A 26,087-nucleotide genomic window follows, 5' to 3' on the forward strand; every position below is an offset into this window, starting at 1 on the left:
ATCACAATTCCACAGTTCAGTGTGTGAATAAACACCTCATTTTAGATAATGGCTCTCAAAGGGGAGGAAAAGAGTAGAAAGAGATACAGATAACTCTCTGGTGGGAGCAGCTGTGAGTCTCTGAGTAAACTCTGCCCAGCACACATGCCAGTGCCTTGCCTTAAAGAAGCTCCAGCTTCTCTCCACACTTACAGAATCCTGGAAGAGCTGTTCTGGTTCTGTTGGGAAAAAAGGTACACATTGAAAGCTTACCCTGCTTTTGCTTTTTCTGTTTCAGAAATGTTGATAAAATTCCTTCTCTTTCAAAAATAGGTCTTTGATGCCTCATAATTACATTTTTGCTTTAATTATAGCTACTGCTTTCTAGAAAACTCAGTTCCTCCCAGTGTGATTCTAAATGCTTGCTTATTAGTCATTGTGGGCTTGTTGTTCCTCAAATGTTCATCAGACATCGGCTTTTAATGACAACAGTTAGTTGCATTTCCAAAACATCTTCATTTAATTATACTACCTTTTTTCATCCCAAAGAGTTTCAGTGTGACCATATGCCAAAGGACTTTTTTTTTTCTTTTTTGAGGGGGAAAAAAAGGTGAAATCTTTCACTGATGGATAGATTCAGCAACCACTGTTGTGTAATGAAACATAATTCAAACGTACGTAAAGAAATAGCTTTGCTAGCTGGAGTGCTGTGTTCCAGAGAGGGAGATGGGCTGTCAAAGTAAAACATGGTGCCAAGCAACCAACCTGCATTCCCCACCGGGTTGGGTTTTGTGGATTGTGTGCCAGTATCCCAAAGCCTACTTCAGATTGTCATCAACAGTAAAAGCAACATCAGATATAGTGTTGTGTTGAACGCTGCTTAATGGAATTCAAGACAAATAACAATAAGATGTAGGGGCTTTCCAGGTGGCTCAGTGGTAAAGAACCCACATGCCAATGCAAGAGATGTGGGTTTTATCCCTGGATCAGGAAGATCCTCCGGAGTAGGAAATGGCAACTCACTCCAGTATTCTTGCCTGGGAAATCCCATGGACAGAGGCACCTTGTGGGCTAATTCATGGGTTACAACAGTCAGACATGACTGAACACACACACACACACACAACACACAATGATAAGGTATATTAGGTGCTTTAAAATGCATGGTACAGTAAAAAGAAAGGACCATTCTAAGTGACACAGCAGATGTGATTATAGATGGTTGTCACTGATGACAGTGGAAAGAAAGGTGCCTCTTCTTAGGCCAAATCTGCTGGGAGAAGTAAGACTTCACACTGCTATAGCAGCCAGGGGCACAACAGAAGACCAGTGGGCAGCAAGTTGAGAGAGGACAGGATAGGACAGGGTTTTCATTTTACCCACTCTTTACACACATTATCCTATTGAAGCCTCATAGATATCCTGCTGCTGCTGCTAAGTCGCTTCAGTCGTGTCTGACTCTGTGCAACCCCATAGATGACAGCCCACCAGGCTCCCCCATCTCTGGGATTCTCCAGGCAAGAATACTGGAGTGGGTTGCCATTTCCTTCTCCAATGCATGAAAGTGAAGTCGCTCAGTCGTGTCTGACTCTTAGCGACCCCATGGACTGCAGCCTACCAGGCTCCTCCATCCATGGGATTTTCCAGGCAAGAGCACTAGAGTGGGGTGCCATTGCCTTCTCCGCATAGATATCCTAGAGGTAGATATTGTTACAGTTTACAGATGAGAAAACTGGGGAGTCTAAGGGACTTCCCTGGTGGCTCAGGGGGTAAAGTGTCTGCCTGCAATGCAGGAGACCTGGGTTCGATCCCTGGGTTGGAAAGATCCCCTGGAGAAGGAAATAGCAACCCACTCCAGTATTCTTGCCTGGAAAATCCCATGGACAGAAGAGCCTGATAGGCTACAGTCCACAGGGTCACAAAGAGTTGGACACGACTGAGTGACTTCACTTTCTTTCAAGAGACTTGGTAGTGGGTAAGGTCATGAATTTTCAGCAGAAGCAATGGGTGTCAGTCCCAGACCTGAGCATTGAAAGGCGAGTACAAGACCCTTCTGAACTCTCTCACCCCTCATGTCCATTGAGTTGGTGGTGCCATCCAACCATCTCATCCTCTGTTGTCTCCTTCTCCTCCTGCCCTCAATCTTTCCCAGCATCAGGGTCTTTTCAAATGAGTCAGCTCTTCACATCAGGTGGCCAAAATATTAGAGTTTCAGCTTCAACATCAGTCCTTCCAATGAACACTCAGGACTGATCTCCTTTAGGATGGACTGGTTGGATCTCCTTGAAGTCCAAGGGACTCTCGAGAGTCTTCTCCAACACCACAGTTCAAAAGCATCAATTCTTCTGTGCTCAGCTTTCTTTATAGTCCAACTCACATCCATACATGACTACTGGAAAAATCATAGCCTTGACTAGATGGACCTTTGTTGGCAAAGTAATGTCTCTGCTTTTTAATGTGCTGGCTAGCTTGGTCGTAACTTTCCTTCCAAGGAGTAAGCGTCTTTTAATTTCATGGCTGCAATCACTATCTGCAGTGATTTTGGAATCCCCCAAAATAAAGTCTGACACTATTTCCACTGTTTCCCCATCTATTTGCCATGAAGTGATGAGATCAGATGCCATGATCTTAGTTTTCTGAATGTTTTCTTTTAAGCCAACTTTTTCTTTCTCCTCTTTCACTGTCACCAAGAGGCAAAGAATATAATCAATCTGATTTTGGTATTGAGCATTTTGTGATGTCCATGTGTAGAGTTGTCTCTTGTGTTGTTGAAAGAGGGTGTTTGCTATGACCAGTGCATTCTCCTGGCAAAACTATGTTAACCTTTGCCCTGTTTCATTTTGTACTCCAAGGCCAAACTTGTCTGTTACTCCAGGTATCTCTTGACTTCTTACTTTTGCATTACAGTCCTCTGTGATGACAAGAACATCTTTTTTGGTATTAGTTCTAAAAGGTCTTGTAGGTCCTCATAGATCCGTTCAACTTCATCTTCTTCACCATTAGTGGTTGGGAGATAGACTTGGATTACTGTGTTATTGAATGGTTTGTGATGGAAATGAGTAGAGATCATTCTGTCATTTTTTTTTTATTCTTTATTTTATTTATTTATTTTTTTTAATTTTATTTTATTTTTAAACTTTACATAACTGTATTCTGTCATTTTTAAGATTCTACCCAAGTACTGCATTTTGGACTCTTTGGTTGACTATAAGGGCTACACAATTTCTTCTAAAGGATTCTTGCCCACAGTAGAATATATAATGGTCATCTGAATTAAATTCACCCATTCTGGTCCATTAGTTCACTGATTCCTAAAATGTCAATGTTCACTCTTGCCATCTGCTGTTTGACCACTTCCAATTTACCTAGATTCATGGACCTAACACTCGACGTTCCTATTCAATATTGTTGTTTATAGCACCACACTTTTTTTCTACCAGACACATCCACAAGTCTAAGACACATCATCCAAGTCTATGCCCCAACCACTAAAGCTGAAGAAGATGAAGTTGAACGGATCTATGAAGACCTACAAGACATTTTAGAAGTAACACCAAAAAAAGGATGTTATTTTTTATCACAGAGGACTGGAATGTGAAAGTAAGAAGTTAAGAGATACCTGGAGTAACAGACAAGTTTGGCCTTGGACATAGTAGCTTATGCCCCCATAAATGGAAACAGTGCAATAGCACTTTGAAAATGTGTGTACTTTCCTAAATTTCATTTTGTGTTCATTTAACTTGTTTTTCCTATTCTTATATTATTTGTGAATAATTTAAACATAACAAAAATCATGTCTGTCTTCTCAATCCTATTTCCAGACCAGAGGTAACAACTTTCACCTTTTTAAGATGTAATTTTCTGATACTTATCTCTCTTTATCAGTAATCTGGGTATTGTACATCTTTGATTTAATTTTAGACACAAACGATTGACTTTGTATAGTCATTGCTGAGTATTGTGGGTACCTCACAGCCCCTGTCCAGAACCTTGACCCTGACTGTGTAAATGCGTCTCAATTGGGTAAACACATATGAGAGAGTTTTTGTTCTTTTAACCATGTAAATTCTCGTCATTGTTAGGCTAGTGTCATTTCTCATCTAACTCTTTGTTTTTCCTTGAAGTCAAAATTGACTTTTCTGCTGCAGGTTCAGTTTAATTTTTAGAGTGTATCACTAAAACTTCCTGTACTCTCAACAGTTTGTAATACACCTCTCATAAGAATTTTCTATGCAGTCAGTTCTGTCTGATGATTTATGTAACAAATATCCATCTGGATTACGGCATTTTATGTAGACCTAGGAGGAGCCTCATAGGCTGCAGTCTATGGGGTTGCTAAGAGTCGGACATGACTGAACGACTTCACTTTCACTTTTCCCTTTCATGCGTTGGAGAAGGAAATGACAACCCACTCCAGTGTTCTTCCTGGAGAATCCCAGGAATGGCGGAGCCTGGTGGGCTGCCGTCTATGGGGTCGCACAGAGTCGGACACGACTGAAGTGACTTAGCAGCAGCAGCAGCAGTAGCAGGAGGAGAGCTATAATCCTGATGGACATCTGTCATATAAGAATTTTCCTTGAAGAGCTCCACCTCCCTCTGGCATTGGACCCCTTTTATCCAAGATCTCAGACCTTCTTCATCCTTGATTAAACTCCACTGTGGGATTGAAAATAATTTTCCTCAGGATTATGAAGGCATTATTCCATTTCTTCAATTTTGCTTATTAAAATTTTTAATATAATTCTGATTAATTATTCTTTGTAATGTTTTTCTTCTTTCTGGATGCTTTGGGAAATTATTCCTGGTGCTCTGAAATTTTACCATCTATTAAGATCAATATAGAGAAACAACTGAATCTTAGATATTTGCAATGAATGATCGGAAAATGAAAGAATATTTCATTTGCAGTAGTATCAAAAAGAACATAATATTAGGAATAAACTTAGCAAAATAAATGAGTAGTATACTCTGTACTATAAATCATTGTTGAAAGACATTAAAAATCTAAACAGATGGAAAGACAATGCATGTTTGTAGATTCGATGACTTAACATTCTGAAATGGATTTTTTTTTTTAAAATTTAGTGTCTTCAGAATTTCAGGGTATGGGAGGGGAAATAGGAAAATGTTGTTCAGTGAGTATAAAGTTATAATTATATAAGATGAATAAATTTTAGAGATCTACTGTACAACATGGAATCTATAATTAATGATACTATGTAGTGCACTTAAACACTTGAGGGTGAATCTCGTTAAGTGTTCTTATGCCACCAAAAACAGGCAAAGAGGCACAAGGAATATTTTGGAGGTGATGAATGCATTTATTACCTTGTTTGTGGTGGTTATTGGCATATAATTGCTGATAGTAGTCTCTTATGATCCTTTGTGTTTCTGTGTTGTGTGTTGTGATCTCTCTGTTTTCATTTCTAATTTTATTGATTTGATTTTTCTCCCTTTGTTTCTTGATGAGTCTGGCTAATGGTTTGTCAATTTCATTTATCCTTTCAAAGAACCAGCTTTTGGCTTTGTTGATTTTTGCTATGGTCTCTTTTGTTTCTTTTGCATTTATTTCTGCCCTAATTTTTAAGATTTCTTTCCTTCTACAAACCCTGGGGTTCTTCATTTCTTCCTTTTCTAGTTGCTTTAGGTGTAGAGTTAGGTTATTTATTTGACTTTTTTCTTATTTCTTGAGGTATGCCTGTATTGCTATGAACATTCCCCTTAGGACTGCTTTTACAGTGTCCCACAGGTTTTGGGTTGTTGTGTTTTCATTTTCATTCATTTCTATGCATATTTTGATTTCTTTTTTGATTTCTTCTGTGATTTGTTGGTTATTCAGCAGCGTGTTGTTCAGCCTCCATATGTTGAATTTTTTAATAGTTTTTCTCCTGTAATTGAGATTTAATCTTACTGCATTGTGGTCAGAAAAGATGCTTGGAATGATTTCAATTTTTTTGAATTTACCAAGGCTAGATTTATGGCCCAGGATGTGATCTATCCTGGAGAAGATTCCGTGTGCACTTGAGAAAAAGGTGAAATTCATTGTTTTGGGATGAAATGTCCTATCAGATCAGATCAGTCGCTCAATCATGTCCGTCTCTTTGCGACCACATGAACTGCAGCACGCCAGGTCTCCCTGTCCATTACCAACTCCCGGAGTTCACTAAGACTCACGTCCATCGAGTCAGTGATGCCATCCAGCCATCTCATCCTCTGTCGTCCCCTTCTCCTCCTGCCCCCAATCCCTCCCAGCATCAGAGTCTTTTCCAATGAGTCAACTCTTCTCATGAGGTGGCCAAAGTACTGGAGTTTCAGCTTTAGCATCATTCCTTCCAAATAAATCCCAGGGCTGATCTCCTTCAGAATGGACTGGTCGGATCTCCTTGCAGTCCAAGGAACTCTCAAGAGTCTTCTCCAACACCACAGTTCAACAGCATCAGTTCTTCGGCACTCAGCTTTCTTCACAGTCCAACTCTCACATCCATACATGACCACAGGAAAAACCATAGCTTTGACTAGACGAAGCTTTGTTGGCAAAGTAATGTCTCTGCTTTTGAATATGCTATCTAGGTTGGTATAGATATCAATTAGGTCTAACTGGGCTATTGTATCATTTAAAGTTTGTGTTTCCTTGTTAATTTTCTGTTTAGTTGATCTATCCATAGGTGTGAGTGGGGTATTGAAGTCTCCCACTATTATTGTATTATTGTTAATTTTTCCTTTCATAGTTGTTAGCATTTGTCTTACATACTGCGGTGCTCCCATGTTGGGTGCATATATATATTTATAATTGTTATATCTTCTTCTTGGATTGATCTTTGATCATTATGTAGTGACCGTCTTTATCTCTTTTCACAGCCTTTGTTTTAAAGTCTATTTTATCTGATATGAGTATTGCTACTCCTGCTTTCTTTTGGTCCCTATTTGCATGGAAAATCTTTTTCCAGCCCTTCACTTTCAGTCTGTATGTGTCCCCTGTTTTGAGGTGGGTCTCTTGTAGACAACATATGTAGGGGTCTTGTTTTTGTATCCATTCAGCCAGTCTTTGTCTTTTGGTTGGGGCATTCAACCCATTTATGTTTAAGGTAATTACTGATAAGTATGATCCCGTTGCCATTTACTTTATTGTTTTGAGTTTGAGTTTATACACCGTTTTTGTGTCTCCTGTCTAGAGAATATCCTTTAGCATTTGTTGGAGAGCTGGTTTGATGGTGCTGAATTCTCTCAGCTTTTGCTTGTCTGTAAAGCTTTTGATTTCTCCTTCATATTTGAATGAGATCCTTGCTGAGTACAATAATCTGGGCTGTAGGTTATTTTCTTTCATCACTTTAAGTTTGTCTTGCCATTCCCTCCTGGCCTGAAGAGTTTCTTTTGAAAGATCAGCTGTTATCCTTATGGGAATCCCCTTGTGTATTATGTGTTGTTTTTCCCTTGCTGCTTTTAATATTTGTTCTTTGTGTTTGATCTTTGTTAATTTGATTAATATGTGTCTTGGGGTGTTTCACCTTGGGTTTATCCTGTTTGGGACTCTCTGGGCTTCTTGGACTTGGGTGATTATTTCCTTCCCCATTTTAGGAAGGTTTTCAACTATTATCTCCTCAAGTATTTTCTCATGGTCTTTCTTTTTGTCTTCTTCTTCTGGGACTCCTATGATTCGAATGTTGGAGCATTTAATATTGTCCTGGAGGTCTCTGAGATTGTCCTCATTTCTTTTAATTCATTTTTCTTTTTTCCTCTCTGATTCATTTATTTCTATCATTCTATCTTCTACTTCACTAATCCTATCTTCTGCCTCCATTATTCTACTATTTGTTGCCTCCAGAGTGTTTTTTATCTCATTTATTGCATTATTCATTATATATTGACTCTTTTTTATTTCTTCTAGGTCCTTGTTAAACATTTCTTGCATCTTCTCAATCCTTGTTTCCAGGCTATTTATCTGTGATTTCATTTTGATTTCAAGATTTTGGATCATTTTCACTATCATTATTCAGAATTCTTTATCAGGTAGATTCCCTATATCTTCCTCTTTTGTTTGGTTTTGTGGGCATTTATCCTGTTCCTTTACCTGCTGGGTATTCCTCTGTCTCTTCATTTTGTTTATATTGCTGAGTTTGGGGTGGCCTTTCTGTATTCTTACAGTTTATGGAGTTCTCTTTATTATGGAGTTTCCTCACTGTGGGTGGGGCTGTATAGGTGGCTTGTCAAGGTTTCTTGGTTAGGGAAGCTTGTGTCGGTGTTCTGGTGGGTGGAGCTGGATTTCTTCTCTCTGGAGTGCAATAAAGTGTCTAATAACGAGTTATGAGATGTCACTGTGTTTGGAGTAACTTTGGGCAGCCTGTATATTGAAGCTCAGGGCTGTGTTCCTGTGTTGCTGGAGAATTTGTGTGATATGTCTTGCTCTGAAACTTGTTGGCCCTTGGGTGGTGCTTGGTTTCAGTGTAAGTATGGAGGCGTTTGATGAGCTCTTATCAATTAATGGTCCCTGAAGTCAGGAGTTCTCTGGTGTTCTCAGGATTTGGACTTAAGCCCCCTGCTTCTGGTTTTCAGTCTTATTTTTACAGTAGTCTCAAGACTTCTCCTTCTATACAGCACCGTTGATAAAACATCTAAGTTAAAGATGAAAAGTTTCTCCACAGTGAGGGACACCCAGAGAGATTCACAGAGTTACATGGAGAAGAGAAGAGGGAGGAGAGAGTTAGAGGTGACCCGAATGAGATGAGGTGGCATCATAAGAGAGAGCAATCTAGCATCTCTTCCTTATGTGCGCTCCACAATCTGGACCGCTCAGAGATATTCATGGAGTTATACAGAGAAGAGAAGAGGGAGGAAGGTGACAGAGGTGACCAGGAGGATAAAAGAGGGGAATGAAAAGGAGAGAGATAGATCCAGCCAGTAATCAGTTCCCTAAGTGTTCTCCACCGTCTGGAACACACAGAGATTCACAGAGTTGGGTAGAGAAGAGAAAGGGGAGGGCGGAGACAGAGGCGACCTGGTGGAGAAAAAGGAGAGTCCAAAGGCAGAGAGAGCAGTCAAGCCAGTAATCTTGCTCCCAAGTAAAAATGGATACTGAAGATTGGGTTCTTAAAGGGACAAAATTGATAACAAATACCTAAAAGCAAAGATTAAAATTCTAGAGTAGAGATTGAATTTTTTAAAATACAATATTAAAGAAAAGAAGGAGAAGAAGAAAAATACAAAGTCACAAAAATTTAAAAATATATATATATGTATATGATGTTTGCTTTAAAAAATAGTATTTTTTTAAGTAATAATAGGTTATAAAAATGAAAATTAAAGGAGTAATAGAGGACTTAAAATTTTTTTTAAAGTTAAAAAAAAGAATGATGGTAAAAATAGTAAAAATATATCTAGGACTTTCTCTGGTGGTGTTGTGGGCAGTGTGGGGCGAGTTCATTTTCAGATAGTTCATTGGTCCGGCTTATATTTCTCAAGATCTATAGGCCCCTTCCTATGTAGTTGGTACTAACTACAGGGTTTTTATCTATTGCCCCTGTCACTTCCAACGCGGTTCCCTCGGTTTTAGCTTCTTCTGTTTGCTGGTCTCTTCAGTATCTGATTTCTGCCCTGACAAAAGGGGCGTGGTGGCGGGCACTTTTTTGGGGGGGGCTCACTTATTCAGTCGCGCTGTGGGGAGGGAGGGATGCTGCAAACAAATAACCCTGGCGTGTGCTCGCAGTGCCTCAGCCACACTGGGCCTGCCCCCGCTCACGGCCCATGCACCCTCCCTGCCCACACAGCTCAGGCTCTAGGTTGCTCTGCCGGGAACCATCTGAGCCCGGCCCTGGTCTGCATGCACCTTCCAGGTCTAAGCCTCTCAGGTTCAGGTACTCAGGTAGTCCTCAGAGGCGCAGACTCCATTGGGCCTGCGTTTTGTGCCCTTCCCAGCTCTGAGCAGCTCGGGTGATGAGGTGTTTTGGTGAGCACGGCCTCTGCGACTTATCACCTCTCCCGTCCCTGCGGCTCAGTTTTCTGGGTGTACAACCAGCGCACCTTCTCAGGCGGATGATTACTGTCCAGAACCCCAAGAAGTCTTAGTTAGCAAAGAAGCCTGCTTGCAGCTTGGTAGATAACGTCTCTCTGGGGCTGCAGTTGCCCCCTTCCAGCTCTGGCTGCCAGTCACTGGAGGGGGATGGTCTGCAGCCGGCTAGTTCTGTTAGCCCTTTGTTCTGTGCGCGGGCCTGGCAGTGTCTTAGGGCTTTTCACGTGGTAGCTATTCCACAGTCTGGTTTGCTAGCCAAAATTAGTTCTCTCTGATTACCCTCGGGGCATTCAGGCTGTATCCTTACTCTAAGCAGTGCTGCCCGCGCCTCCCTGCCCAGCCCCTGCTTGCTAGCGGCGGGTGCAGGCGTCTGTGCTGCTTCATCACTGGGGGAGTTACCGTTGGGCTTGTAATCTGTGTGTTTTAATTATTTACTTATTTTTCCTCCCTATTATGTTGCCCTCTGTGCTTGCAAGACTCGCCACAGACTCAGCAGTGAGAGTGTTTCCTGGTGTTTGGAAACTTCTCTCTTTTTAAGACTCCTTTCCTGGGACAGAGCTCTGTCCCTACCTCTTTTGTCTCTTTTTTTTGTCTTTTATATTTTTCCTACCTCCTTTCAAAGACAATAGGCTGCTTTTCTGGGTGCCTGATGTCCTCTGCTGGCATTCAGAAGTTCTTTTGTGTAATTTACTCAGTGTTTAAATGTTCTTTTGATGAATTTGTGGGTGGAGAAAGTGGTCTCCCCGTCCTCTGCCATCTTAGGACTGCCCTCCCCATAAAATTCATTTAAAAGTATTCCTTCCTTTTCTATTTCCTTGAAGTCATTCTATATAAATGATGTTGATTAGTTTAAAATATTTGGCAGAATTTCCAGTGAAACTACCTGTCCCTTCAGTTTTCTTTTTGGGAAAATTTGAAATTAAGAATCCAATGTTCTTAATAATTACAGAGATGTTCAGTTTATCTGTTTCATTTTGTATTAGTTGTAGTAGAGTGTGTTTTGTTTCTGAACAACTTATCTAATTTATCAAGAACAATTTAATTTATCAAGTACTTATCTAACATTTGTCAAGTACTTTTCAAACATTTATGTAATTTGTCAAGTACTTATATGAAGAGTTGTTCATAGTATTGTCTTGTTATGTTTTTGTGTATGCAGGATCTATAATGAAAATCCCCATTTTTGTAATCTGTATTTTTTAAAATCAAAGTTGTCCCTTTCCCTCAGACAGTAAAACACCTGCCTGCAATGTGGGAGACTCATCAGTCCCTGGGTGAGGAAGATCCCCTGGACAAAGGAATGGCTGCCAACTCCACTATTCTTGCCTGGAGAATTCCATGGACAGAAATTCCTGATGGGCTACAGTCCATGGGCTCACAGAGACATGACTTAGCAACTAACTTTCACTTTTGTCACTTTCCTTATCTTTTCAGAGTTTTTAATTTCAATTGATTTTTTAAAAATTTAATTGATTTCTGCTCTTGTTTTCTTCCTTTTACTTACTTTGTGCTTATTTTTCTTCTCTTTCTAGATTTTTAATTTGGAATTGTAGACAATTGATTTTATTGCTCTTCTCTATGCATTTAATACTATAAATTTCCTCTCAGACCTATTTTAACTTCATCTCACAGATTTTGATGTTTTATTTTTATTTGTATAAATGTGTCCTTTTTAAAAATTTCACTCAGACTATTTTGTCCTCTGGACTATTTAGCTGTGAATTGTTTAGTTTCTAAGTGTTTGAAGTTCTTTCTGTTATTAATTTCTAGCTTAATAGAAAATACTCTGTACAATTTCTAGTTTTTTCCCCCCCCAAAACAAGTTTTGTTTTATCAAAAACATATGGTCTCTCTTGGTATATATTCTGTGGGTACTTGAAAGAATGTATATTCTTTTTATGTTGAGTAGTTTATTCCATAATGCTAATTAGATCATGTTGCCCAATAACACTGGTGAGTTAGTCTGTATCCTTGCTGATGTTCTGCCTAGTGGTTTCATCAGTTGTTGAGTGGGGGGTGTTGAAGTCATTAAATGTAACAGTGAATTTATTTTTGCTTTCAGTTCTGTCAGTTTTACTTCACGTATTTTATAGCTCTGTTGTTTGGTACATTCATATTTTCAATTGTTATGTCTTTTTGGTGGATTTAAACTTTCACCATTATGTCATAATTTACACTGAAGTCTGCTCTAAGTCTGCTGCTGCAATGGTTAATTGTAGCCATTTCTACTTTTTATTTTCTCTGCACTAGATACACACACACACACACACACACCCCTTTTCTGTCCTTTTTAAAAGTACCTATGTTGTTGAAATATTTTAAGTGAAACCTAGTTGGTTCATGTTTTTTAATCCACTCTGCCAGTATTTATCTTTGAATGATGTTATTAGACCATTTGCATTTCATGTCATTTTCAACATGATAAGATTTAAGTCTGCACTTTGTGTTTTGTTTTCTATTTGATCTTGATTTTTGTTTTCCATTTTCTGCATTTTTTCAGGTTACTTGATCTTTTGTAGAATTCTATTCTTGTTTACCTATAGGGTTCATGTGTATTGATTTTTGTATGTATTAAGTGGTTGCTCTAAATCTTACATTGCTGCTGCTGCTGCTGCCAAGTCGCTTCAGTCGTGTCCGACTCTGTGCTACCCCATAGATGGCAGCCCACCAGGCTCCCCCGTTCCTGGAGTGGGTTGCCATTTCCTTCTCCAATGCATGAAAGGAAAAGTGAAAGTGAAGTCGATCAGTGGTGTCCGACTCTGTGCAACCCCATGGACTGCAGCCTACCAGGCTCCTCCATCTATGGGATTTTCCAGGCAATAGTATTGGAGTGTGTTGCCATTGCCTTCTCCCAATCTTACATTATATATGTATAAGCTATCACAATTTATTTGTATCATAATTTTACCAGTTTAAGTGGAATGTTGATACTGTACCTTATTTACATCCCTAGTTTATAATGAAATTGTTTTAATATTCCAAGAGCATCATTTGGGACTACATAAAACAGAAGCATAATTTCTGCATCCACTATCAAACATAGAAAGCTAAAGAGGAAATGGAAAATCAATTATATTTTTCATATTTTTACCAAATGTATACTTCCTTTCTGATGTTCTAAGATTTCCTTTTCAGGAGTTTTCTTCCTGTTTAGAGATGTTCCTTTAGGATAGGTCTGCCAGTGACAAATGTTCTTAGATTTTCTTCATTGAAGTCTTTATTCCTTCTTTATTCCTAAAGATTACTTTTGCTGAATGCAGGATTATACAATTCCTTTTATTCAGTATTTGAAAAATTTGTACCATTTGCATGTAACCACCTTGATTTATTATGAGAAATGCACTGTTGCTCAAATTCTTTTTTTTTCCCATTGATAGGTTTTCATTTCTTTTTCACTGTTTTTAAAGTGTAAAATATGTTTTGTCAGAAATTTTACTGTGATGCGTCATATACATTTTTTTCCTTTTTTGGCTGTAGTTTACATTTTTCACTTGTTCTGCTTTTGGTTTGCTTAGCTTATTCTGTAGGTTTATGTCTTTTGGCAACTTAAGAGGTTATCAGCCAATATTTTAAAGTAATTTTTCACCACCACTCTGCTTCTCAGACTCCAGTGACATGAACATGAGCTTTTTATTATAGTCTCAGAGGTCGATGAAAATCTGATCATTTTTCCAGTCTGTCTCCTCTCTGTCTTTTCAGATTGTGTGATGTCCATTGCTCTACATTCTCTTTGATGATTCTTCCCTCTGTCCTCTCCGTTCTGTTGTTGAACACAATCAAAGAGTTTTCTTTTCAATTTTATATATTTCAGGTTTCCCTGGTGATTCAGCTGGTAAAGAATTTGCCTGCAAGGTGGGAGACCTGAATTTGATCCCTGGGTTAGGAAGATCCCCTGGAGAAGGGAATGGCTACCCACTCCGATATTCTGGCCTGGAAAATTCCATGGACTGTATAGTCCATAGGGTCACAAAGAGTCGGACACGACTGAGTAGCTTCCACTTTCACTTAGGTTCTAAGCCATTCATTTGTCTTCTATATATCTTCTACTGCGTCTCTCCATTTATTTGTTTATGTTTTTTATTTTTGCATTTGTCACAGGTATACAGATAATTGCTCAATGAAGCATTTTTATGATGACTGCTTTCACCTGACAAAATCTTTGTCAGATAATTCTAACATCTGTCTTCTGAGTTTTGGCATCTATTGATTGTCTTTTTTCTTTCAGTTTGAGATCTTCGTGGTTTTGGTATGGTGAGTGTTTTTTAACTGAAACCTGGATTTCTAGGTACTATATTATGAAACTGTGTAATTAAACTTTTCATTTTAGCTGGCTTTCTGTGACACCACTTCAACAGAGGAAGGGTTGAGGTGTCACCTCATTTTTTTTGAAGTGGTAGAAGTCTTGGTTTTTTATTTCACATTCCTTCATACCCAAAGGCTGAGCTTTCTAATTACTGATTGGATGTTCTGAATTTCCAGTTGAAGGCATAGAAGTGCCTACTTGCTGTGTCATCTCCAATCATTCCATCATGAGGAGAAGTTCATTACCGTGTGATGGAAATGGAAGTCCTGTCTCTCTACTTAGCCTTCCCTGACATCACCTTAATCAAAGTGTTGAGGGTTGGGTCATATTATGATAGCCTGGCAAAATTGGATGTTAAGGCACCCTACTTATCTTTGTTGACATGGGTCAAGCTAAGTCCACAGTTTATCTCTTGTGTGTGACTAAAATAGAGCAATTATTGGTAGAAAAAAAAAGTATGCTAGCTTCCCATTTATTGGTCCTTTAGCTAAAAGAATAGAGTTTTGTGGTATATATAAAGTTTTTGAGTTGCTGGCTTCTTCACCTCTGTGTCTGGCTACATCACCCCAGTGAATTCAACACTGAGTCTTTGCTTGGGTCCTGAAGTCCTGGGGGTCTGCCTTCTTCTCTCCACTTTTCACAGTCTTCTTATGTATGTTTTATAGATAATATGCAGGAATTTCTAAAGAAATATAGATAAGTATGTCTCTTGCATCTTCCCAGCAGTGGAAGTCTTTGAAATGCATTTTTTTTTTCTCAGTTCACTCTTTTCACATCGAGACAACTTTGGGTTTTAGTAGAAGATGGTTTTGTTTTCCTGTTTTCACTGTAAGTGACCAGAGACATATTTTTGTTCAAGGATAGGGCTATGTACATTTGGAACTGTGGGCTACAGATAAAATTAAATGGTATGGAGAGTTTTCTTTTCTATTATAGGTTTAAGTAGTTTGTCCATTAAGGAAGTCCACACTTGACAAGTAATTCCATCCCACCATTTTCTATCTACCTCTTATGCAGTGTATAATGTACATGTAATGAATGACTTTCTTTTCCAAGTACAGAAGCTATGTATGACAGAGTCTCACTTCCTTACTCTCTACTTCAATAGAAAAAGAATCATATTTCTGGAGTGGAACACAAGCAAAGACAAGCATTTATTATTGGCAAAATTGCTTGCACTTTTGGTTAGGTATATTACACTATAAAAAATAAAAATGATTTTGCTAATAATATATGCTTCTTTTCAACTTCAGAAATATGATAATTAGGATCCAATTACTGCATGATTAGAGTTCAGTTCAGTTCAGTCGCTCAGTCATGTCTGACTCTTTGCGACCCCATGGACTACAGTATGCCAGGCTTCCCTGTCCGTTACCAACTCCTGGAGCTTGCTCAAACTCACATCATCAAGTTGGCGATGCCATCCAACCATCTCATCCTCTGTCATTCCCTTCTCTTCCTGCCTTCAATCTTTCCCAGCATCAGGGTCTTTCCCAATGAGTCAGTTCTTCGCATCATGTGGCTAGAGTATTGGAGCTTCAGCATCAGTCCTTCCAATGAATATTCAGGACTTATTTCCTTTAGGATTGACTGGTTTGATCTCCTTGCAGTCCAAGGAATTCTCAAGAATCTTCTCCAACACCACAGTTCAAAAGCATCAATTCTTCAGAGCTCAGCTTTCCTTAGGGTCCAACTCTCAATCCATACATGACTACTGGAAAAACCATAGCTTTGACTAGATGGAACTTTGTTGGCAAAGTAATGTCCCTGCTCTTTAGTATGCTGTCTAGGTTTGTCATAGCTTTTCTTCCAAGGAGCAAGCCTCTTTTGATTTCATGGCTATAGTCACCATCTGCAGTGATTTTGGAGCCCAAGAAGATAAAGTCTGTCACTGTTTTTATTGTTTCCCCATCTATTTGCCATGAAGTGATGGGACCAGATGCCATGATCTTTAAGTTTCCTATTAGACATTACAGCACATTTTTCCCTTGTGATGACTCTCCTACAAGGTGGATCTTTTGCCACCATTTAGAACACAGGTAAAGAGTCATGAGAAATGGTTAGAGAGCTCATGGGGCATTTCAGAGAGCAATATTTCTAACACCTTTGTCCTGAGGGAGGCAGCAGTGTGACAAGGATATTTTTTCAAGTTCTTAGAATTTTCTTAAGAGCTGAATAATTCTTCTTTATCCTTATTATTAAACTAAATCTTTATACTTCGCCCTTCCTATCGCCTTTCCTTTCTTCAACTGGTATTTTCACTCCCATTCATATTTTCCTCTCAGAAACTCTTTTTATTTCTGAGTACATCTTTAACTCTTCTTTATCTACTTATTTTTATAAATGGATATAAAAATCCTCCTCTCCCCTTGCTTTTAATATTAATACATATATTTGAATATTATTTTAAATATTTTATATGTTGAGGAAGATTTTCATCTGTTTAAAAAAAAAACAAGTGAATTCACAATCCTTTTTTCTTTACATCTCTGTGACACTTGAATTTTCTTTTTCCTTTTGATTAGTAATTTTCGAGAGAATAGATAATGATTTTTTACCCTGAAAACAATGTTTCTGGTTAAACAGGTGTCTTTATGTGATGTTATATAAGATTTTAAGTAACTATATACATTGATACCTGCTGAATACCTACTATGTAGACATAGCTACTTCTTGTGAGTCCCACTAGAAGTCAGAGATGATCATAAATGCTGCATTTATTGTCTTCAGTTCTGACATTGACACTTCAAACATAAGAAGAAACATGGGAAAACCACTTGCTTTTTAGATGAAGAAACACAGGATTAGAGAGATTATTACTCAGAAAGTACCAGACTGAGAGTCAGCAGAGCACAGCTTCAACCCAGTGATGGCTGAGTCTAAACCTCCTCCAGCCAGGGAATACTCAAGTGTGGCTGAAGGAGCAGAAGTTCTTGAGGCTGGACCAGGGCTCCCTGGCTCCTGTAACGTAAGTTCTGTAAAGCATCAGTTTATATTAGAAGGAACGTAGTATGTTATAAGACAGACTGCTGATTTTTCACTATTTTTAAAACTATGATGACTTAAAAGCCATCAGGGCAGCAACACTTTTGGGGTTTCTTATGAATCTTTAAAACTTAATTTTGAAATAACTATAAAAATATATTCTAATGAATAATTATTTGAAAAAATAAACAGATTTATTTTGAAATGAGGATAGGAAGATACAAATGTGGTATAGAGAAGCCCCATGTACCCCTTCCCCAGTTTCCCCCAGTCATTCCCCTTATGTATCAAACTGGAAACCAGACTTTTGGACAGTATATAAAAGTTTGCATGGTTTTCTTCAAGGCCATCTTATCTGATGTGTACATTTCTATAACCAGCCTTCAGTTAAGATACAGAATTATCCCATCACCACAGAGATCCCTCTCCTGCTGTTCTTTTATAGTCACTCCCAGCATCCCTAACCCCTAACAACTATGAATCAGTTTTCAGTCTTTATACTTTTATTCTTTGCAAAAATGTTATATGAATGGAGTCATGTAGTATATGATCTTATGAGTTTTATTCACTTTACCCATTGTCCTTAAGAGCCATCAATTTCTGGTGTAAATCAATAGTTCATTGCTTTTTTCTTCTGAGTAATATTCTGTGTAGCTTGGTTAACCACTCACTTACTGAGAGAAGTTTTACTTGTGTCCAATTTGGGGCTATTACAAATTAAGCAACTATGAATGTTAGAGTATTAGCCTACTAAGATTTCCACAACAAAAGGCCATGGATTGGGTGACATTTATTTTCTCATGGTTTAGGAGTTGGGGAGTTCCAGCTCAAGATGCTCTGGGGTTGGTTTCCAGTGAGATCTCTTTCTGACTTGCAGATAGCACCTTTTTTGTCTTCTCACTATGACCTCACATGGCCTTTTGAGACTGTGTACTTGGGGACAGGTGTAGGGAAAGAGAGAGAGAGAGAAGCAAGCATGTTCCTGTATCTCTTCCTCTCCTTATGGTAACACCAGTTCTATAGGATTAGGGCCCCATCCTAGTGACCTCATATAACCTTAATTACACTCTTGAAAGACCTATCTCTAAATATGGTCACATTGGAGATTAGGAGTTCAATATATGGCTTGAGTTCATAGCAATTAGTGTAGAGAATTTTTGTAGTCATAAATTTTCATTTCTAGGAGTTTAATTGCAGAGTTGTATGCGAGTGCATGTTTAGTTTTATGAGAAAGTGCCAAAACTGCTTTCCAGAGTAGCTGTATCTTTGTAGACTCTCCCAGCAATCTATGACAGATGCAGTTTCTCCACAACCTCACAGAATTTATCACTATTTTTACTTTAGCCATCTGATTGGTATGTAATTTTGGTCTAAATTTGCATTTCCCTAATGATCTGTGATGCTGAACATCTTTTTTACATGCTCATTTGCTATCCAAATATCTTCTGTGGAAAATCTCTATTTTTTTTAACCAATGATTGCTCAGCTGGTAAAGAATCTGCCTGCAATGCAGGAGACCTGGGTTCAATCCCTGGGTTGGGAAGATCACCTGGAGAAGGGAAGCACTACCCCTTCTGGCCTGGAGGATTCCATGGACTGTATTGTCCACGGGGTTGCAAAGAGTTGGACACGACTGAGTGACTTTCAGTGATCTGTGATGCTGAACATCTTTTTTACATGCTTATTTGCCATCCAAATAGCTTCTGTGGAAAAATCTCATTTTTTTAAAACGAACTTTCTAATAGGATTGCTTTAAATGTGATCATGTATCTTAGAAATGCCTGTTTTGCTTTTTGAAATAGTGAAAACATTCAAGCATTTCTCTTTATATCATCCCTTCAGAAGGGGGCCAGCCTTCCTTGATGACAGGAATAGACATAGTGCTGAGTAGAGGGATAAAGGACTTTGTTTCCCTTCTCAGAATGTCTTTCTCTCCATAAATTAAAGGGGTATAAAAATGTATGTTTTTCAGGGTAGTTTCACAGACGTTATTCTGGGGTTCCTCACATATGATCCTGAAACTGAAAAAGAGGCAATGAAGTGACTTCATGGGAACCAGAAGTCGAAAGCCAATACAGGAACCCAGACTCACAAGCTTTTCTTGAGACTTACGGGGGAACACCAACATGTTATATCATTACTTTCTGTTTATGAGTAAGCTGTGAGTCATTATCTTTGGAAGAGAAATGGACCAGAAGCTCTTCAGTGGTTCCCTTGCTACTTGGGAAGTCAGTCTTCATCCTCAGTTACAGACATGATATGTTACCAAGCCTAAGCTCATTCTACTTGATGCATGACAGGTCAGTAAGTTGGGAGATGAGTTGTTGGAACAAGAAATAACAATTTTCATTGAAAAGCTACCTGACTGAAAAGATGGTAAACTAGGATCTCAAAAAAAAAACATGTTATCTCAGTCCAAGTTTTGGTTCCTTTTATATACAACAGAGGGAGGGGGAGGCTCCTCTCTGGCTAAGTGAGACCACTAATGGCCATGCAGAGGAGGTGGTTGATGCACCCTTTACTGGGATCTCTGTCTGAGGCGTGGGTGCCATAGACTCAGCCCGCCTCTGGCTCCTCTCCAGCTGGGGAGACTATTACAGTGGCAGCAGTAGTAATTCAGAAGGAACTCGCATCAATCAACATAGGAATTTTTAATGGGCATTTAAAAAAACTATGCTATGTTGCTTCATGTACTTTTGTGAAATACTGCTTAAAAAACTGAGTTCAATAATTGCTTTTATATATTTTTATACTATCTGGCATCTTTTGTTTCTTTCTTTCCATCAGTGTATCAATTATTTTTTCTTTTTATTTCAAATAATTATATGTTTTAAAGAGACATATAATTACCAGTTAGCTAGAGGCATCTTTTGTCCTAGAAATGTGGAAACTGATTTTCTCCCCTGCACTGTCTTGAGAACAGATGCTCTGTTTATTTTACACTTCTATCTCTGTTACCTAGAACAAGGCCTCATTCATAGATGAGGGGTTCACTGACAACTGTGAGAATATTCTAAATCCTTGTTTTCTACAGAACTGATAGATCCATCAATTACAAAAGGGAAGATAAGAGATGACTAAAAAGAAGTACAGATGATAAAGGACCAATTAATAGAATAAGATGGAAGAAATAGTTCCAAGCATAAAAATGTTTAAAATAGAAATATATAAAATTCTCCAAGTAGAAGAAAACAGTTTTGCAAAACCAGATACAAATATTTGCTGTTTAACACTGACACATGAAAAAAGCATTAGGGAACGCAGGAAACTGAAAACCTAAGGATGAAAAAAATATAGCAGGACAAGTCCTAACTAAAGACAGCTAGAGAGACTGTGTTAATTTCACTAATTAAATGGACTTTAAAGACTAAAATAAGGCAAAATTTTTCAAGTTTTTGCATCCTTTGGTCTCCAATTCCTATCATGTAGATGTTACCTATGTTTTACTTATGGTGTATTATAGATATATTTCTCTTTTTAACACAACAAACTATTGAGGCTTTTTTGGTCATGCATCTTACATGGAAACTCCTTGATTGTCTTTCCACCTTTTCTAAGTACTTATCTAAGTAGGTACTTTGCCTAAACACAGTTATCAGTGTGGGTCTTCCTATGGCACATCTTCCCAGGAAGAATACTGGAGTGGGTTGCCATTTCCTTCTCCAAGGAATCTTCCTGACCTAGGGACTGAATCCATGTCTCCTGCATTCACAGGCAGATTCTTTGTCATGGAGCCACCAGGGAAGCCCAAACGCTGTTACTTTGAGGGATGGGATGGGGAGGGAGTTGGGAGGGGGCTTCAGAATGGAGAACACATGTACACCCATGGCTGATTCATGTCAATGTATGGCAAAAACCACTAAAATATTGCAATTAGCCTCCAATTAAAAAAAAATATTGAAAATACTATCCAAATACCTTTTTGTAGCCAATGTAATGCCATTTTAATTCATTTCCTTTGTATGTGCTCTGGCATTTTTCTGTTTCAGAAAATTCAGTGTTCCTTTTGTGTTTCTCCTTTACTCTCAAAATAAGTTGTTGGGAGGTTATTTGCATATCAAACAATCCCTCATCACCAGCTGGGTGTCTTACAGTTTAACTCAGTTCTAACTGTGTTACCTGGAGATAGTGTCAGATCCCACAGGTTAAGGGCTCAGTCCCACAAGACTGCCCCTCCTCCAACTTCAGTGCCAGTTGCAAGTAGTAGGTCCCCAGGTTGGGCTTCCCACTAGTGGGTACTAGTGGTAAAGAACCCTCCTGTCAGTGCAGAAAATCTAAGAGATGTGAGTTCAATCCCAGGTTCAGGAACATCCCCTGGAAGAGGATATGGCAACCCATTCCAGTATTCTTGCCTAGAGAATCCCATGAACAGAGGAGTCTGTTGGGCAACAGTCCATGAGGTCGCAGAGTCAAACACAACTGAAGCAACTTAGAACGCACACACGCAGGTCCCTAGGTTACCAGAACTTCTGTTTGATTTGGCTACAATTAGAGGTTCCCATGACTCCTTCCCCTTGGGATTCAGTTATTTTTGCTTCCCTGGTAGCTCAGCTGGTAAGGAATCCACCTGCAATGCATGAGACCCCCTTTCAGTTCCTGAGTCAGGAAGATCCCCTTGAGAAGGGATAGGCTACCCACTCCAGTATTCTTAGCCTTCCCTCGTGGCTCAGTAAAGAATCCGCCTGCAATGCGGGATACCTGGGTTTTATCACTGGGTTGGGAAGATCCCCTGGAGGAGGGCATGCAACCCACTCCAGTATTCTTGCCTGGAGAATCCCCATGGAAAGAGGAGCCTAGCAGGCTACAGTCCAAGGGGTCACAAGGAGTCAGACATGACTGAGAAACTAAGCACAGCATAGCACACATGACATCATCCCCTTGGGATTCAGTCATTTTTGCTAGAATAGCTCACAGAACTCAGAGACACACTTACCTCTGCTAGTTTATAAAAGGATATGGATAAACAGCCAGATGAAGAGACACTTTATCAGAAATCTGGGAAGGTCCCGTGTACAGGAGCTTCTGTCCCTGTGGAGTTGGGGTATATAATACGCTGGTATGTGGATGTGTTCACCAACCTGAAAACCTCCTGAATCCCATACTATTGGAATTTTTATAAAGCCCTCATCATATAAGGGTGGTTAGTAACTCTGTTGCCAGACCCTCTCCCTTCTCTAGAGAATGAGAGATGGGACTGAAAGTTCTAAGCTTTGATAATGGCTTGATCTTCCTGGTGACCAGTCACCATCCAGGTGCCCATCCAGTCAACTCATTAGAGCAAAGACTCTCCTATTACCCAGGGAGTTCCAAGGGATTTAGGAGCTCTGTGTCAGGAAGCAAGATCAAAGACCAAATATTAGTACGAAAGATTCCTAGTGCTTTTACTACTTAGGGATTTTCAAGGGTTTCACAAGCTTTGTGCTGAGAACTGGGGTCAAAGACTAAGTATTGTTACAAAAGTTTTTCTTATCCACCTCTATTTACAAGGGATTCAGAAGCCTTATTTTGGAAACCGGGGGCAAACACCTGAAGTATCTTTGATTCTCCATAGGTCATTTCAGTCGTAGGTTTTTCTTGAATTATTAAAATTCTTCAACTTCCCTCTTTCTTTACCTATTTCTCACAACCTGCTTTCATGTTTGTCTCTTTCAAGGACTTTTGTTATCTGGATGATGGCACTTCAGCCTGTGTCTTGAATTTGTCTTAACTTTCCATTTATCTTTCACATGACTTTGTGTTTTCTTATCCACTGGCATTTACTCAATCTAGCCTTTGAATTTTAAGTTGATCCTCAGCTATATCTTTTCAGTTAGTCATCCTGATTAATATCTTATTTTAATGTTTATATCAAATATTACTAATATAGTTCATTAATTTTTAGTGTTTATCAGGCTAATATAAAATTTTAAATTAATTTATTCTCATATGTTTTTTAATAGAATCTCCCATCTAATATGTTAATTTTTTTAGCCTGTTAGGTAATACTCCTTTTTTATTTTATTATTTTTTTTTCCAAATTTTAAAAATGTTTATTTACTGCCTCCCAAGAAAATACTTTGCATACATTTTATTTTTTATTTTTTTTCTTTTTCTTTTTTTCCTTTTTTTTAAATTTTATTTTATTTTTAAACTTTACATAATTGTATTAGTATTATAAAAAATTACTTTTTTAATGTACAAAAGGACTTACTAGTTGAGTATATCATCTCAATTAATAGCATGTTAAAAAAAATCTAAAAATGTTCTGGAGATATAAATCTTACCATATGATGCACCTACAGTATTTTCAGGGATGTACAGACTATATACAGGCTGGCAATGGCCAGTGAAATCCTAGTGCAGGGAAAGAATGTGCACCACACAGAGCTCAGATCCTTGGAGATGTCCCACAGCTGTCATTTGAAGTCAAACTTGTCTTTGGACCCTGATACAGCATTTGCTGTTCTAGGATGTAGAGGACCAGGTGAGGATTTTGGCAATGTCCTGGCTGTAACCAGTATCATAGTCAGTGTCAAGTTCATAGTGATGCAGGTGGATTTGGCAAGGTTGCCACAAATCCAGCCTGAGAAACGTGTGAGGTGTTTGTATATGTGTGTGGTGTGGAGAACGCAACCATTCACCCTACCATATGTTGGAGAACAATATGGTGTTCAATATGGAGAACAATATGGAGAACAACTGGTGTTGTCCTGACACCAGTTCATCTTCACAGAAAAGACTCAGAAGTGATACTAATGGTGGAAATAATAGACAAGGGCATTAAAGAGCTATTATAAATATTCTTAAAGATTTGAAGGGAAATGGGAAGATAATGAAAGAAGACAGGGGAAATCTCAGTAGAGCATGAAAACTATGAATAAAATCAAATGAAAATTCTAGACCTAAAAAAAAAATAAATAAAAACTGTCTAAAATAAAAAAATAATATGTGGTCTTAACAGGAAATTTAATATTGGATATATTGCAAAAGAAAAGATCAGTGAACTTGAAGACTGTATCTTCGGTAGAAAACATTTAAGCTGAAATACTGAAGGAAAAGTGCTGAAATAATGATCAGATCCTGAGTGATCTCTGAGAAAATGTTAAGTGGTCAAGTGGTCTCAAGTATGTATAATAGCAGCCCCAGAAGGAGAGAGGAATTGGGAGAAGATAGAGAAATAATGGCTGAATGTTTTCCAAGTTCACCTGAGAAATAAAAGTCTTTAGGGCAAAGAAACTTAACCAATCCTGGGCAGAAAATTCATACCCAGGAAAATTATAATTAAATTGCTGCAACAAAAAAGAAAAAAAAAATTAAGCAAACGTAGGGAGAAGCAGCACATTACACAGATGGTTGATTAAAATATGCTAACTTTGCATATGAAATAATGCAAACTAAAAATAACAATGGAAAAAAAGAGAAGAATCAAATCAACAAAATTAGAAATGAAAAATGAGAGGTTATAACAGACAATGCAAAAATGTAGAGGATCATAAGAGAGTTTTACAAACAACTATATGCCAATAAAACGGAAAACCTGGAAGAAATGAACAGATTCTTAGAAAAGTTCAATCTACAAAGACTGAACCAAGATGAACTAGAAATCATGAACAATCCAATTACAAGCACTGAAATTGAAGATGTGAAAAAAAAAAAAAAAAAACTCCCAAGAAACAAAAGCCCAGGGCCAGATGACTTCACAGTGGAATTATATCAAACATTTAGAGAAGAACTAATCCTTATCCTTCTAAAACTCTTCCAAAAAATTGCTGAGGAAGGAACACTTACAACTCCTATGAGGCCACCATCACCCTGATATCAAAACCAGACTAAGACAGCACACAAAAAAGAAAATTACAGGTCAGTATCACTGATGAACATAGATGCAAAAATCCTCAACAAAATTCTAGCAAACAGAATTCAACAACACATTAAAAAGATCATGCACCATGATCAAGTTGGGTTTATCCCAGGGATGCAAGGATTCTTCAGAATATGCAAATCAATCAATGTGATATACCATATTAACAAATTGAAAGATAAAAACCATTTGATAACCTCAATAGATGCAGAAAAAGCTTTCAACAAAATACAACACCCATTTATTATATATGTAAAAAAAAAAAAACCTCTTCAGAAAATGGGCATAGAAAGAACCTAGCTCAATATAATAAAGGCCATATATGATAAACACACAGAAAACATTATTCTTGATGAAAAACTGAAAGCATTCCCTCTAAGATCAGGAACAAGACAAGGTTGCCCACTCTAACCACTATTATTCAACATATTTTTGGAAGTGCTAGCTATGGCAATCAGAGAAGAAAAAGAAGCAAAAGGAATCTAGATTGTAAAACAAGAAGTAGAACTCTCACTGTTTGCAGATGATATGATATTAGACATCAGATCAGATCAGTTGCTCAGTCGTGTCCGACTCTTTGCGACCCCATGAATTGCAGCACGCCAGGCCTCCCTGTCCAACACCAACTCCCGGAGTTCACTGAGACTCACGTCCATCAAGTCAGTGATATTAGACATAGAAATCCCTAAAATGAGGCAGTCCTATGATGGCCGAGGAATATGACAGGGAACCACTTTCTCCCCTACAAATTCATGAAAAGGTCATTTGAATGTGGAGCAACTTCCACAAAATGACATTTGAACGCTGGCAAAGGACACCAGACACCCAGAAGACAACCTAATCCCTTCAAAAGGAGATAGGACAAAATACAAAAGACAAAAACAGAGACAAAGGATTTAGTAATGGAGACATATCCTGGGGAAAGAGTCATGAAGGAGAAGAAGTTTCTACATACTAGGAAACCCTATTATAGGTGG

General features: G+C 38.4%; 1 protein-coding gene across 26 annotated transcripts in view; it reads left to right on the top strand.

Moving 5' to 3' along the window:
* Positions 1 to 26,087, top strand: part of GABRG3 (gamma-aminobutyric acid type A receptor subunit gamma3) — a 650,486-nt gene that overhangs the window by 104,615 nt on the left and 519,784 nt on the right. For 6 of the 26 annotated variants that reach the window (XR_008705665.1, XR_008705662.1, XR_008705666.1 and 3 more), the window contains exon 4: positions 19,243 to 19,570. The exons of 11 other annotated variants lie outside the window; for them this stretch is intronic. The gene's annotated coding sequence lies outside the window, so the exon portion shown is untranslated. 9 more of the 26 variants (XR_008705657.1, XR_008705676.1, XR_008705660.1 and 6 more) reach the window with 8 other exon arrangements.

This window comes from Bubalus kerabau, chromosome 19 (genome assembly GCF_029407905.1).
Source record: "Bubalus kerabau isolate K-KA32 ecotype Philippines breed swamp buffalo chromosome 19, PCC_UOA_SB_1v2, whole genome shotgun sequence".
In the NCBI taxonomy this organism is placed as follows: Eukaryota; Metazoa; Chordata; class Mammalia; order Artiodactyla; family Bovidae; genus Bubalus; species Bubalus kerabau.